General features: G+C 45.7%; 1 protein-coding gene across 1 annotated transcript in view; it reads left to right on the top strand.

The window, feature by feature from the left end:
* Window positions 1-3,160: 3,160 nt before the first annotated feature.
* The window catches only part of BBS9 (Bardet-Biedl syndrome 9), a 359,813-nt gene continuing 347,263 nt past the window's right edge, over window positions 3,161-15,710 (top strand). Inside the window, exon 1 of the mRNA XM_080930425.1 lies at window positions 3,161-3,444. The gene's annotated coding sequence lies outside the window, so the exon portion shown is untranslated. The remainder of the gene's footprint in view (window positions 3,445-15,710) is intronic.

The raw sequence follows: 15,710 nt of genomic DNA on the forward strand, positions 1-15,710 counted from the left end.
GCTGAGTGAGTGGCAGTTTTATGGATTTTATATTTTAAAAGTACATTGTTATTGTTATAGTAAAAGCTTACACATTGATCTTAAAGTTGGGGGTGGGGGGAGGGGGAGGAGAAAGGGAGAGAGATGGAGATGGCCCACATGTTTTAAATCCTCAAAGTCCACTCCCAGTTACACACCTTCTCTAATTCTCCAATAAGACTATACCTCCTAATCCTTCCCAAACAGGTGTACTAACTGGGGACCAAATATTCAAATATCTGAGTCTGTGGGGTGAGGGGGCATATTCAGACTGGCTCCCCAGGGAGTTAAGAGCCAACCTGGATGCACAGAAAGAGCCTGTCTCAAAGCAGCAACAGAACCTGTGAGGAAGGGCACATTAACAGAGGAGAGAAGGCTGGCCAGGACGATTGGTACAGTGACCAAGGGAAGCATCTCAAAGGATGTAACATGACTTTGAAAAGTACATGAGAGACAAGAGCCAGTAAGTCCCTAGACAAAGGAAACAGGTCTTAGGATGAGGCTGGAGTAGAAGGGATGAGGTTGGCCAGGGTCTGGCAGACTTTGTAAGTGTTGGGATTCTGTAAACCCTACCCCTCAGTTACCTAGCAACAGCCAGGTATACCCCACCCCTCAATTACCCAGTTGTGGCCAGGTATGCTCCGCCCCAGTGACCTGACACTATAAAAGGAGCTGCTTGACCCCTCCTCTCTCTCTTGCTCTTGTGCTCTTGCAGCCTTGCTCTCCAACCCCTACCCCCCACTTCCCTTTCCCTTCTCCCCTCTCTCCCACTTGCTCATGGCCGGCCTCTACTCCTCTGCTTCTCTCTCTCTCTCTCTCTCTCTCTCTCTCTCTCTCTCTCTCTCTCTGTCTCTCTCTCTCTCTCTCTCTCTCTTTCTCTCTCTCTCTGCCTCTACCGCCCTCTTAACTCTCCCATGACCTGAATAAACTCTATTCTGTACTATACTGTTGTGTGGCTGGTCCCTCAGGGGGAAGGGATTCCCAACATGGACCCCCCCAGAGGCATCTCCCTTGCCCCCAGGCTTTGCCGCACCTCCATGGGCCATATGCCCCCCACTCTCTTCATCCTTCTCCTAACATTGGTGCCGAGACTTGGAATGTCATCTTTTCACAACATTGGTGCCCTGTGACTTTTCCTTTCAGTGACTTTTCCTTTCATTGGTGCCCCGTCATCTTTTCCTTACAGTAAGGACCAGGAACTCACCGGTAGGTGCACGGAGGAAACAGGCCGGTAGAGGAGAGTCAGGACCCGTCTGAACTTTAACAGAGCTCTCTACAAACGCTACAAACGCAGTGTTAGCACTGTGTGGACGCTGCTCCTGTGGCTACCGGAGTGCTGAGTCTTTCTATCTGACAGTTCATCCCTCAGGTACTTACTGGGACGGCTGATGCTACATTTGTGTTTCCCAGACTGTGGTTCAGAGTCACTTAAGGACTGCGAAAAATGGAATTAGGGAAGTTCCAGAAATGACTTATTTATTCATTGGGACAAGGTGTCCCATGATGGAGGTCACGTGTGTGGCAGTCAGAAGACAACTGTGGCAGTTGATTTTTTGCCTTCTTCCACCCATGTCTCACCTGAGATTGAACCAAGGTCATCAAGCTTGGTTGGTTCTTATTCAAAATCCACATATGCTTAAAATAAATAAAAAAAAAGTTAAACATATGTTGTATGAAATTCTCAAAGAATTAATACAAATATATTAGAAAAAAGAAGAAGTGGCAAAGGCAAAACTAGACACTTTTAGCCAAACTAAGCAAAAGAAAGAGGAGATGGAAATTATTTGAGGTAAGAATATGATGCTACGTGGATATCAATGAAATTCAGAGGGTTATCAGTGAATATGTTTAGAAAACAGAGAAGCGCATGACCAAAGTTACATCAGGAAGGTGTACACAACTTAATCAGACCTTTAATAGGCAATGGTGTGGGAGCAAGAACAGTGCGTTGAATAAACAAACCTCTGGAGGAGCTCACTCTGAAATTCCATCTTCATCCTGATACCAAAAACTTGGTAAGAGCAGGACAATCAACCAAAACCAAACCAACCAAACAAACAAACAACTATCATTCAGAAATTCCCCAGAAATGCACACAATTTAACAGCATGTTTTTAAACACACAGGATGAACAGACTCGGTTTCATTAGAGGTATGCTGGGACAGTCCAACATAGGCAAGTCAATAAATGCAATGCAATACGGAAAGATTCAGGGAGAGAAGTCGTACGGTCGTTTCAATCCACGCAGAAAAGACCTTTGGCAAAAGTTGAATATTCTTTTATGATAAAAGGCCCACAGGAGGTGGTGGCCATACCTCAATGCAACAGAGCGCGGCACAAGTTTTTTTTCTGTTGCTTTGATAAGCACCATGACCAAAAATGGCATGGAGGGGGTACTGTGTCTGTTTCATCCTACAGGTTACACTCCACTGCTTAGGAAGTCAGTTCAGGAACACAAGCAGAGCAGTGGCTGCAACAGACCCTGTGGAGGACAGCTGCTCCCTGGCTGCCTTTCTTACACAGCCTAACCCACAGTGGGCTGAACTCTTCACATCGATAGGCATTCAAGAAAATGTCCCCAGACATGCCCACAGGTCAACTGAATGTAGGTAATTTTCAGTTGAGGTCAGATTAGCCATCCAGACTGTATACATTAACATGTAACCAATATTACACTACATGGGAGAAACTGTAAATATTTTTTCTAACCGAGGAATGAAACAAGATGGCCTAGTCTCCACTGTTATTCAATATGGTGCTTGAAATCTTAGCTACAGCAGTTAGGTCAAAGAGAGAAAGAAAACGGACTCGAACAGGAAAACCACTACAAGCTCAGGCCTAGACACTGGGATAACACACAAGCACAGGAGGGCGTGGTCTGTGGCAGGAGCACCCCCGCAGAGGCGGGACTTCCGCCGACGCTGCCCTGAGGGACAGGCCTGCTCAGGTGGTTCAAGAGTCGCCCAGCCTCACTCCGCCCAGTAGCCACTCTACTCTCTCTACAAGGGCGGCCCAGGAAACTACACCCACAGCTTGCGCTCGGCCACCCGGACTACAACACCCAGCAAGCCCTGCGGCCCCGCGTCTGACTTGCGCAGTAGCCTCCGTTGTAAAATGCTATGACAACAGGGCGAAGGCGGCTTGGCTTTAGGCTGGAGTGGGGAGGTGTCTTCTGCAGCCTCACCCCTCCTACGGTCTTCCTGGTGGTTTCATCCTCTCTGTGAGCATCCAGACTTGGAGTTTTTCTCTCTTGTCTTGTGGCTTCCGAGGGATCCATGTCGTCTCCTCTGCTTGTCTCTGGGGGATGACAAGAAGGTGCAGGGGATCTTGGAGGTACTCCCTTCAACTCCGTGGAGCTGGTGTTGCTGCTTGGCAGGATTCTGTCCGCCTGTGGACGTGGAAAACTTCGAACAGGAGACCAAGAGGTACTAGTGGAGTTAAGTGTTGCTTTTCCTTGCAAGGTTGTTACAGTTTTCCAGCACTGGATCCTCGTCAGGAGGGAAGTCTGTAGATAGTGGGTTCCTAGCACGGTGAGGCAAAGCCCACTTGTTGGCATCAGGTAAGAAATATTCCAGAAATTAATCTTAGGATGTATAAATGCATTGGCCATGCTTGGTCAACAAGACTAACCCTAAGATACCATGTAATGGTTTGGGAGATAGAGGATTATCGGTTTCCGAGAAAGGAGGCTTGCATTTAAACAAACCGCTAACACGACGTGGGTAGATCCTATAAACACCTTTGAGGGAGAAGTGATTTTTAAGGAGTCCATGTAACAGTCACATGGAGTAAGAGCTTCTTTTTCCTGTGACATTTCAACAGGTCTTGTGAGCAGAGCGTCAAAGCAGTTCTCAGTCAGCCCCTGAAGCGGGAGCATGTTGATACCCGCTGCTTCCTGCAATAGGATTAATGGTTATCCTTTCTCTTTCCTTTGCAGACCACAGCAGTTTAGATGGACTAAGCTGATTTTATCAGCAGCTCCTCCCAAGCAAGGTTTCGATTTTCTGGATAAACGTATAGGTTATTTTTTGGAATCTCACGTTGTCTTTAAATAGCAAATTGTGTCGAATGCATACACATATATACATCTTACTTTATACACACAGATTGAAAGATACTGGAGGGAAATTAGGCTTTTTATCTTTTTTTCTTTCCTTTTGCTTTTTATAAATTGATAACATGGCCCAAGCTGGCCTGGAACTTACTGTGCCTCCTAGGCCATCTTTGAAAATACCTTGCCTCAGGCTCCCAAGTGTTATTCTGGGAGTATGCCACCATGGAATGTATTACTGTTGGCTAGCATTCCGAGAGACTGGAGTAACTTATTAGCAGTATTTGAAGAGGATAATGCTTGAGATTTTTTTTTTTTAAAATAAGAATTAAAAACAAAAGATTTTATTTTGAAAGCCTAGTTATTTGTAAGAGTTTAGGGATTTCTTTTTATTATGTATAATGGTTGTGGTTAAATTATAACTCCCACTATGTTTATGCTATAGTTTTAAAAGTTGATTAGGCTTTAATATTTTAATATCTTGGTGCATGTATGTGTGTTGGCAAGGGTACCACAGTGACGGTGTGGAGGTTCCAGGACAACTTGCAAGTCAGTTCTCTCCTACCATGTGGGTCTTGTCAGGCTTGGCGGCAAGCATCTTTGTTTGCTGAGCCATCTCACTGGCCCTGTGGTATAGCTTCTTGATGGAAATGCTCTTTGCAGGGAAAAAAAATCTACTAACAATACTGTAAAGCTTTATGCCTTTTGAGATATGTAGGAAGTTTCATTTCTCAGAATGTGTGTATGTTCATGTGGGTGTGTGTATCACTGAATACTCCAATCCTTTCAGATATTTTCAAAAAGTATTGAAATACATCAAATTATTATAAACCATGCTTGCTGACTATATGGTTATTTATTTGGTCTGGGGGTGTAGCTCTTTCAATACCCAGTGAAAGATACATTCACTCACATACTCAGGTACTTGCACACACATACACATGCAGGCACTAATGCACACATGCATGTACATGTGCTCACTAGCAGGCGCACACACAGACACGCACTTTCTGATCTGCCCTTTGGATGTCCCAGGTGAAATTCTTCTGTGCCTTAGATGACTCTGCTGTCATACCTGGATGGTCACCGCCATAACGATTTCCTCATTACTACTTCTGGGTTACAACTGACTTTTATTAAATGGTTGTAGTGGGTTGAACATTGGCTAAGGAAGTGCAGATCCTAGACCACTGTGTTTTCCCACCACCAAGATCAGTGGATCCTAGAATACAAGGGTCTCTGAGGTTGTGTGGTTGGAACATCACGTCAGGAAGTGAACACAGGTCTATTTGACCTTCACGTCCACTGAAAACTCCAATACAAGCTCTCGTCACAATGGTTTTTGTTTGTTTTATTTATTTTATTTTATTTTATTTTTTTTAGTAGTGGTTCAAGACAGGGTTTCTCTGTGTAGCTCTGGCTGTCCTGGAACTCATGCTGTAGACCAGGCTCCTGGGTACCAATACCTTGAGTCTCAAGACATGAGCTGATTTTTGAAAAGGTGACGGTCGAGGACTGACAGAGTTGTGGGTGACTGATGCGAAAGAAGGAACATTCAGCTGTTGTCTGTCTTGTCATTATAAATAGGTCTTCAATTTTTTGTTAGAAAACCTGTGGGAAATTAGTATTTATAGATATTATTGGAAAATTAGTTTTTCTTTGTTATTTAAAACTTGTGTGTGTGTATGTGTGTGTGTTGCACACACCCCTTCTACCTCATCTTACAAGGGTCTCTGTTTTGTTGGTCCTTGCTGCATATGGCAGGCTAGTGGACCTTTGAGCCGCTGGGAATTTTCCTTGTTATACCCATGTCTTGCTTTGTGTACGAGTGCTGAAATTATGTGAATTACCACATCTGCTTTCATGTGAGCTCTCGGGGGTTCGAACTCAGGTCTTCACACTTGTGTGACGGCTGATTTACTGAGTTAGTTTTGAATACAAGTTAGTTTTATTATTACATGTCCTGTTTTATGTCCCCCCCCCCCCCCCAGAGAGACAGGGTTTCACTGTGTAACTCTGGCTGGTCTGGAACTCACAGAGAACAGTCTGAGTCTACCTTCCAAGTGCTGGGACTGAAGGCTAAAGCCGCTACCCCCAGTTTATTGCAGCTATTGTTTGCTTTTTTTTTTTTTTTTTAATTGTAGCAAACTGCAAAAGCCTGTTCTTTACAGGTTTTCTTTTGTAGTTCATGCTGACCCCAAATTTATAATCCCGCCTCAACTTCACGATGCTGTTACTGCTGGTGTCTGTCACCATGTTACCACTCTGATAAATTTTTTTCAAGGGCATGTTCACGCAACGGGTATTCTCGTTGACATAGCTATGTGTTTCTGCATTCAAACTCTAGCTGTGCGTCTCCTTTAGTTAAGTACTTTTTTAATGGTATATAATTCAATGGCACAACATAAGAGAGCCTCTCCTCCCATTATTTGGGGAGGGTTAGTAGGCGGGTCCCACGGGATTCTTCTGCCTGACTGAGGTGAAGAGAGTCTTCCTCTCTTTGTCTTCCTTCCGCTGGAACAGCCCTAGCTCTCCCTTTGTCTTCCCATTGACCCGCTGCTGCTGTGTGGTAGAGGATCTCTTACCCTTCAGTTGGTTGCTGTTTCCTTCTCATCAGCGCTTAGGGCTCCAAGTTGTCATCCTTTATGACATTTCAGCCACGTCTGATGTAGGTGCTATGTTAGTCAGCTTTCAGATACCATAACCATATACCTGGGATAATTAACTATCCTGTAACCATATACCTGGGATAATTAACTATCCTGTAACCATATACCTGGGATAATTAACTATCTTATAACCATATACCTGGGATAATTAACTATACTATAACCTGTGATGATTAACTATACTATAACCATATACCTGGGATAATTAATTTACAGAAGAAACAGTCTATTTCAGAGCATCAGAGGTTCTAGTCCAGTCACCTGTTGCTGAGGATTTGTGGTGAGGTACATATCACCATGGAAACACATGGCAGAGCAAAAGTGTTCATGTCAGGGCTAGGACGCAGAGGAGGAATGGGCACAGTACACAGCCCGTTTAGGGGTTTCCCTGATGATGACCACGAACGGGGCCCCTCTTTTTTTATTTATCTAACATTTTATTGATATTTTTGTGTGATTTTTACATTATGTACCCCAATCCCACTTAACTCCCTGTCTCTTCCTACCTGCTCTTCACCTTTGCAGCCCCCCCCACCGACAAAGAGAAAAAGAAAAAAAGACCACCAGTGTGTCGTGTCACAGTGTGTCACAGTGTGTCATATAGTATACTCTTTTGTCCAAACATCTCTACTTGTAGATATCCCTTGCAGTGAATCATTGGTTTTGTTGGAGGCCTCTGGCTTCGGATACACCATCAATACTGATCCTTTCCAGGACCCTTCTCAGATATCCGGTTGTTGCCTTGCGTCATGGAGATCCTGCAGGTTTGGATCTGCAGAACTCTCCAGCAGTTCATATATGGGATAGATGTTGGGGTGGGCCAACTCAAAGCCTTGGATCTGGGCCTGGGTGGTAGGTGAGCAGGTCAGCCCACTGGCTCTTCCACACCCACACCACTGAGGCCAGCTCTCCAGCACTGCAATTGGGCCCCTCTAAGGAACCTGCCACTTCCCACAAAGCACTGGTGGATCAAGCCGTTAACTGAGGATGATCAGTCATTCTTAAAGCGATTGCTCACAGCGTTCTCCATACACTCCCCACTTCTGAACTCGACAGCCTTATTCAGTGTGTGGTGAATCCACTCTCTCTACCGTGTTACCAAGAAAGGATTTACTTATTTTGCTGCTCTGAGAAAATATGGCTATGAGAAAAGATGCACTTTAGCTGGGCATGGTGGTGCACAACTGAGATTCTAGCACTCAGGAGGTGGAAGGTCAGGAGTTCAAGGCTAGCACAGACTGCATAGCAAGTTTGCGGCCAGCCTGGGCTACATAAGACCCTGTCAAACAAACGAGAAAGCTATAATGAAAGTGCATTTCTTTGGGTACTCGCTTCCAGATTTAAGTTGGGTCATCTGGCACTACCATTAGTCACATTAGTATTAGATATAAATACCTTTCAGAAACCCTCATATATCTATTGGGCCTCACATATTTATTTATATTCCCCCCACTTTTGAGGGAGGGTCTCATGTAGGCAAGGCTGGCCTTGAACTCCTAATCTTTGCTTTGCTACAGTCCCAATGTTGGGATTACAGCCATGCCCAGCATTATGCAGCGCTGGGGACTCAGGTCAGCGCTTCCTACACGCCAGGCAAGCATTCTGTCAACTGAGCTATATACCCAGCACAGTAACTTCTTTCTTAGCAGAGGTAAAGGACTGTGGGTGGAATCCCACACTTAATTTTTCTGTGCATGTTGAGTGTATGTGTGTGTACTTGTTTGGGTGTATGCACATGTATGCAGAGGTCAGAAGTTAGCCTCAGTTTGTTCCTCAGGAACATCCACCTTTGTTTTTTCTATACAGGGTCTCTCAGGGGCCTGGAACTTGCTGCTGGGGCTGTGCTAGGCAGGGAGCCTGAGGGACCCTCCTGTTTGTGCCTCCCTAGTGCTGGGATCATAAGCACTTGATGTTACGCCCGTCTTTTTTACATGTGTTCTTGGGATTGAACCCACGTTGTCACGCTTGCAGGTTGAGCACCTCCCCAGCCCCCCTTTTCTGTGTCCCTGTATGGCTTGGAATTTTCTATTTAGGCCAAACTGTAGGAAATCTATAGCTTCTGCCTCTAAATGCTGGTATTACAGACCACATCTGGCTTTTAAAAAAGACAACTTTTTGCAACAGTAAGGAAACATATCTAGAGAGGTACAACTTGCTTGGATGTCACAACTTTCTGCTTTGTTTTGTTTGAGGCAGGGTTTCTCTGTGTAGCCCTGTCTGTCCCAGAGCTCACTCTGTAGATCAGGCTGGCCTCGTACTCAGAGATCTGCCTGTGTCTGCCTCCAGTGTGCTGGGATTAAAGGCGTGCACCACCACTGCCCTGCCTGCCTGCTGCACCCCTCTCTTTAAGACAAGGTCTAACTGTGTAGCTCAGGCTGACCCGGAACTGTGGCAGTCATACTGTACTGCCTTAGACTCACGACTACTAGGATTATAACCACAAGCCAACATGGCTGGCCTGCGGCTACTTTGAATTTGTCATCTTGCAATAATTTCATCAGAATATATTTTGAAAATTAACACATCTCAGAAATGTTTTCCCATAACGACAGCATATATAGTGTAAACCCATAAACTGATGATATTGAACTAAACTACAATCTTTTTTAACTAACCTTTTGGGTAGCATTTAAAGGAATGGGCTTCAGTGTGATGTTTGTGTTTGTAGACAGGGTTTACACAGCTTCACTGTGCGGCTAGTCTGGCCACAGACTCCTGATCTCTTGCTGCCACCGCTCAAGTGCTGGTGTCACAGGCATGAGTCACCATACCATGATTCTAACCTCATAATTATTAGAAATGCATCTCATAGACATTTCCCTGTACTGGCCACCTGTGGTTCCAGCCAACCACTGACCCGTTTTATATAGGTAAAGTTAGTCATTTTGAGAATGATCTAGCAATATGTTCACTTCTATGTGATCTCTTGGGACTTTTATTTTAATTCAGCATAATGCCCTGTAGATTTTTCCAAATCATGCTTACACACCCATTCCTTATAAAATCTTCACAACCCGTATCCATGCAGAGATGCTCAGAAAGGAATATCTACATCTGCCTCCATGGTGCTTCCAGCCCCTCCCTCTGGCTCCTCTCTCTCTTTCTCATTCAGTGACAGGCCTTGTTTTATCTTGTACCTGCCTTCCTGCATAAAGACATCATCTTACATTATGTAATGCCCCGTTGTGACCACAGTTAGATGGCTGAGGGGGTCTTTTGCTTTATCTGGACAGAGATCATGGGTGGTTGAAGACTTCAAAAACTGATCTGCGCTTTGGTTTTCCTCACATTCAGTGACATGTATGGTGGCAGTGGGCAGGTGGAAGCAGTTGCAAGTGGCGCCCTCTAGTGTCACATCCATGTGTATGCCTCAAGTAGTGGAGCCCTTGGTCCTTGGCAGTGGTTCTCAGCCTGGGTAGGGCCCGAGACCCTTGGCTTTCAGACTTCGTAGCTCTTTCAACTCACCTGGGGATGCAGGCCTGCAAGTTCTCTTCTCTGGCTCCTTACAGCCGTTTATCTGCTCTCTGCCCTCTTCTGTGTTCATTCCTTTCTCTCTGCCCTGGTGTGAGGCTCTGTCCATCTTGTTTTTCAGACAGCCCTGGAACTCAGTGTGTGGACACCATCTTTGCCTTCATTCCTCTGGGGTCCTGATCACTACTGAGCTGCTCAGCTGCACCTTCAGGTTAGACATCTGACCTTTGCCACAACTCAGTGGCTGCAGCTGAGTGACTGTAGTATGTGCCGCTGCCAAGACAGGGTGGTTGGGATGTGAGCTGAGTCGGGACGCCTGTCATGGTGCAGCTGACTTCATTAGGGCCCAGTTGTCACCTTTGTGAGTATAGGGAGGGGACTCCGGTGGCTACCACCAGACCTTGAGCTGTCAAGCTGCTAGTGGAGAAACCTGGTTCTAGAAGCAAATAGCATTTGGGGGCTCAGCCCCCCCGGCACTGCACCTGGCACAAGCTGCTAGATGCTTTCTGTGTCAGCTACAGTTCCAGAGTCTTAGAAAGGTGCCAGACACAACTGAGGCTGAGCTGGAGCCCAGAGCCAGAAATGGGTATGAGCTGCCGAGACTGCCTCCGAGATCCCTGGGGCCTCCTCATCAGTTAAGTGAGTTGCTCCACCCTGATCAAGGGAGAACTGGTTTCCGAAGGCTTGTAACAGGGCCTAAAGTCAGGGCCAAGGCTTCTCGGAGCCAAGGCAACCGGGGGCAATCTTTGCATAGTATCTTAAAGTGTCTGAGGTGTGCTCAAGGCTCTGGTGCTAGCGGGAGACCAGTGGGCTGGCTGTTTGACAGACGGGCAGTAAGAGTTCACTGATTAGCCCAGCTCCCCTGACATGGACATTATCCATAGGAAGTGAACAGCAGGAGTGCCTACCCTATAGACAGAGCTCAGCACTCACAGCAGTGCCTAACATTTCATTTTAGAAAAGCTTTGGTTATCTGTGTATATGTATAACTGGGTGTGGGTTTGTGTATGTGACTGCAGTTCCCCCAGAGGTGGGGAGAGGGCGTCAGTTCCCCAAAGATGGGGTTGAGTTTCCTGATGTGGGTGCTGGGAGGCAAATTTGTGTCCTCTGCAGGAACAATATATTCTTTTAGCCACCGAGCCATCTTTTTAGCCTACAAGACTTTATTTTATTATTTAAAATTATTGCCAGGTGGTGGTGGCACATACCTTTAATACTAGTACATGGAAGGCAGACACAGGTTCTCTGCGAGGTGAGTTTGAGGCTGGTCTGGTTTATAGAGCAAGTTCCAGGACTGTCAGGGCTACACGGAGAAACCCTGTCTTGAAAAACCATGTGTGTGTGTGTTGAACTGAACTCACAACCTCTGAAAGAGTGGTATGTGCTCTTAATTGTTGAGCTGTCCCTTTAACTCACTGATGACTTTAAAAATGCTGAACGTCTGCCTAGCACTCAGGGAAGGTGGTTCTCCCTCATAATAGTTTATTGAATGATACCTTAAAAGATACTTAGTGCCAGGTGTGGGATTTAGGCCAGCCTGAGCTACATAAAGCCCCAAAAGGAGACAAGAAAACAGAAGAAACAACAACTACCCCCACTCCCTACCCCAGAAGACCCAAGGAAGCAAATGCTTAGTTTCTATTTTGTCAGAAGTCATAGTGCTAGGAGGAAGCTGCTCACACTGTGCCTGTAGCCAGGGAGCCGAGAGGTGAGGCTGGTAGTCAGCTGGTTTTTTTCCTTTTATGAGTTAAGAACTCAAGTTCAGAGAATCATTTAAGGTAGCTCACATTTAAGGTAGATCTTTTCACCCCAATCTACCCCAGAGGCCTCTTCACAGATATGTTCAGAGGTTCCCACGGTGAGTTTAAATCCTGTCAGAATGACAAGATTAACTAACCATCACATTGGTTTTTGATATATATATTTATTTATTTATTTTGGGGTGGTCCTGCAAATGAGCCTAGGACTTCAGACACACTGGGCTCTAAGAGCTCCACCACTAAACTACTTCTCCAGCCCTTTAAACAATTTTAATTTTGGGACAGAGTTTCTCTAAGTTGCCCAGGCTACCCTTGAACTCATTTACTCTGTAGCCTAGGCTGCCTTCCTGCAGCTTCCACAATAATTGGGTGCACTGGCTGGTTTTATGTCAACACAAGCTGGAGTTATCACAGAGAAAGGAGGCTCCCTTTAAGAAAGCAGGCTCAGCAAGCCAGGGGAAGCAAGACAGTAAGTAACATCCCTCCATGGCCTCTGCATCAGCTCCTGCTTCCTGACCTGCTTGAGTTCTAGTCCTGACTTCCTTTGGTGATGAACAGCAATGTGGAAGTGTAAGCTGAATAAATCCTTTCCTCCCCAACTTGCTTCTTGGTCATGATGTTTGTGCAGGAATAGAAACCCTGATGAAGACAATGGGGTCTTGGCATGTGCCACCTGGAAGTGTGGTGAAGCAGGTGCAGTGGGATCTCACCGTAGCCCTGGTTTGCATCACCGAGGTCAGTTATGCTGAGCGTCCTGCAGACATTTGTTGGCCATTTGCAGATCTTCACTGGAGAAACAGCAGTTCATTTGTTTGTTTTTGTTCTTATTCCTGCCGAACTGTAGACGTTCTTTCTATATATTGGATGTTAGCGCTTTGTCAGATACCTGAGTTTCAGGAAGCTTCTCTGCTGCATTATTCAATACTTGCGCTCTCCCCTTTGTTTTGTAGATGAAGAGGCTGAGCTACAGCAGGGTGGTAGCTGCTTTTCTCACTGTGCTGACGGAGCACCTGACCGTGTAGTCTATTGGTTCAGTGTTTGAGTGCATAGTTCACCGTGGCAGGGAGGCGTGGCAGGGAAAAGTGAGGTGGCTGGTCACATGGTATCTGCAGTTAGGAAACAGAGAGATGAATGCTGGGGTTCAGCTGCCATCTCCCCTGTTCCATTTTTACCGTATCTGTGACTGAAGCCTGGGGAGTGGTATTCCCCAACGCACTGTTTAGTTTATTGTCAACCTGACACAAACTAGAGTCTGGGAAGGGGACCCTCAGTGGAGGAACTGCCTCTATTGGACTTGACAGTGGGCATGTCTGTGGGCCATGTTCTTAGTTGTTAATTGATGTGGGAAGGCTGATCCCACGGGACATGGTGCCATCCCGAGGCAGGTGGGTACGGTTGCGTGAGAAAAGTAGCTGAGTAAGCTAGGGGGCGCAAGTCAGCAACATTTCACCGTGCTCTCTGCTTCAGCTCTTGCCTCCAGGTTCTTACCTTGACTTTCTGTCATGATCCTGTGTGATCTGCAAGTCAAATGAACCCTTTTCTCTGTTTTACCTCTCAGCTAAAACTTTCTGGAAACGTACTCAGAGAAATGCCCACAATGGATCTCTTAGGTAGTTCCAAATCCAGTCAAGTTGGCAAAGGTGGTTATCACACTTTGTGGTTGCATGGTTGGTTGGTGTGTGCTGTCACGGGAATCCAGACTCACACAGCCTGTCTCCAGCATGCAAGATTTTCAGCTTTCTAAGGCAGTTTCTTGGTTTATTTTTGCATGGAAGAAAATGACCTTGGTTTCTACGATTCGTGCGTGTAGAAGCCTACTTCAAGGAACAGGTTGTTCCCTGTGATAAAAAGTACACTTGGTCTTCATTATTTTCAGACTCTGTATTTGTGAACCTGCCACTTGGTAAAAGTTAGTCGTCATCCCAAAATCAATGTTCTCAGTGCTTTGTGGTCATCTGTGGCCTCTGCTCAGCCTCCAGACGATAATCTTTAGGTCCTACCCCTGTGAAGGGCACTCTGTCCTCCTTCAGTTCTGCGTCCCTGGGATCAAACTTAGGTCAGCAAGCTTGGTGGCCAGCCCTGCTGAGCCTTCTCACCAGCTCTGCGTTTCCTGTTTCCCATGTAAGCAGTGGTTTGGTGGTGGTACATGCTTTCAGAACTCAGGAGTCTGAGGCAGGGGATTGAAATTTTAAATCCAGCCTGGGCTACACAATGAACCCGTGTTTCAAAAAAGCAAAGTGAGACACGACAAAACAACAGCAAAAGAAGCAACTGCTGAAGTGCTGACTGATGTTCCTCAGTTCATGGAAGCCCTGAGGAAGTCCACAAGATAAGCAACGCTTTGGTCGGGCTGATGGAACTACAGTGTTCTTGACCATGAGTTCAATGGTGATGAGTCAAAATATAAAACAGGTGTCTTTAAACAGAAATACAGAGTGACACTGTGTACTGAGTGACAGACAAGTGACTAGAGGCTTCAGGACCTAACCCTGCACTCTTGTGAGTGGTGGCTCTGTAACCAACTGATTTGTGTGTGGAGACCTTCTGTAAGTAACTGGTTAAGGAGGAAATGTATTCCCTAAAAACCACTGAAGCCAGTACCATGGAGGGAAGTTTCATGTACATTACAAATTAATGTAGAAGCTGGGTTTGGTGCTCCCATCCCAGTTCTCAGTGGCTGATGCAGGAGAGTTAATTGCTAGGTCATCTTGAAGCTATGGTGTGAGACTTTGTCAAAGCAAATAAGTAGAGGAATGTCTAATCTCAGGGTAGGTGCTTGCTGTATTTCCACTGAGAAGTGCAGTGTGCACTCACAGGAGTAACTTAGAAGGAAGGGTTGAGGATGCTCGCTCTCTGAAGGAAATCAAGGTACAGAGGCTTGTGGTTGTCTGAGGAGACAGGTAGGTATATGGACCTGCAAAACAGTTTTCCTGGTGTCTGTCTCTCTGTCTGTCTGTCTGTCTGTCTGTCTCTGTGTGCTTGTGATACATTTTCTCTGACTACCTGGCGTTTCAGTGCAGAGGATGTTGCTGTTGGTTGTGAAAGGGAGTTAGGTATCTTGTTCAAAGATTTCTGTGCTAAGTACTATGTTTCAATTTTGGATATTGATCCTTTAGAAAGTTTTTTTTTTTCTCCCATTTTTTGGGTAATTCCTTCCAACAGTTCTCAGAAAATAGAATTCTTTCAAGATGAATATATAGGTTCTTAGCCTAATTCATAATGGTGTTGCAGAGTATCTGATTAGTGCTTGTAAGCATTTGGAATTGTGCTTTCATGCTTCCCTTACTTTGACTGATGGCCACAAATCTATGGGGCTATGGCTAGTGACAGGGCCCTGGTGCTCAGGAGCAGGCAAAGCTCCTACTGTCCCTTCAGGGTCTCTGGGGCTTCAAGCTTTAGCTCAGCCGAGGTCCAGGCTACCTTTCCTGGTCCACTGCCCCACAATGACTGAGTGTTCCAAAGCTTCTCACTCTCTGGTCACCTCCCAGTTTCGGAGCTCTGAGGCAATTCCTATCTGCTGCAAGAGCTTCTCTGTTGAGGCCTGAGGTACCCCAGTATCTTGAACATTCTTTATGTTCTATTCTAGTTTAGCAGTTCAGGCTTGACACTAAGCTCTTGGATATATTTCTGAACTGATTTTTGTGCAAGGTGAAAGATATGGATATAATTTAATCCTTTGCAGGATTTCCAGTTTTGCCCGCACTATTTGTTGAACATGATCTTCTTTTCCTACTGCCTGT

This window comes from Micromys minutus (assembly GCF_963924665.1).
Source record: "Micromys minutus genome assembly, chromosome: 16".
NCBI classification, from domain to species: domain Eukaryota; kingdom Metazoa; phylum Chordata; class Mammalia; order Rodentia; family Muridae; genus Micromys; species Micromys minutus.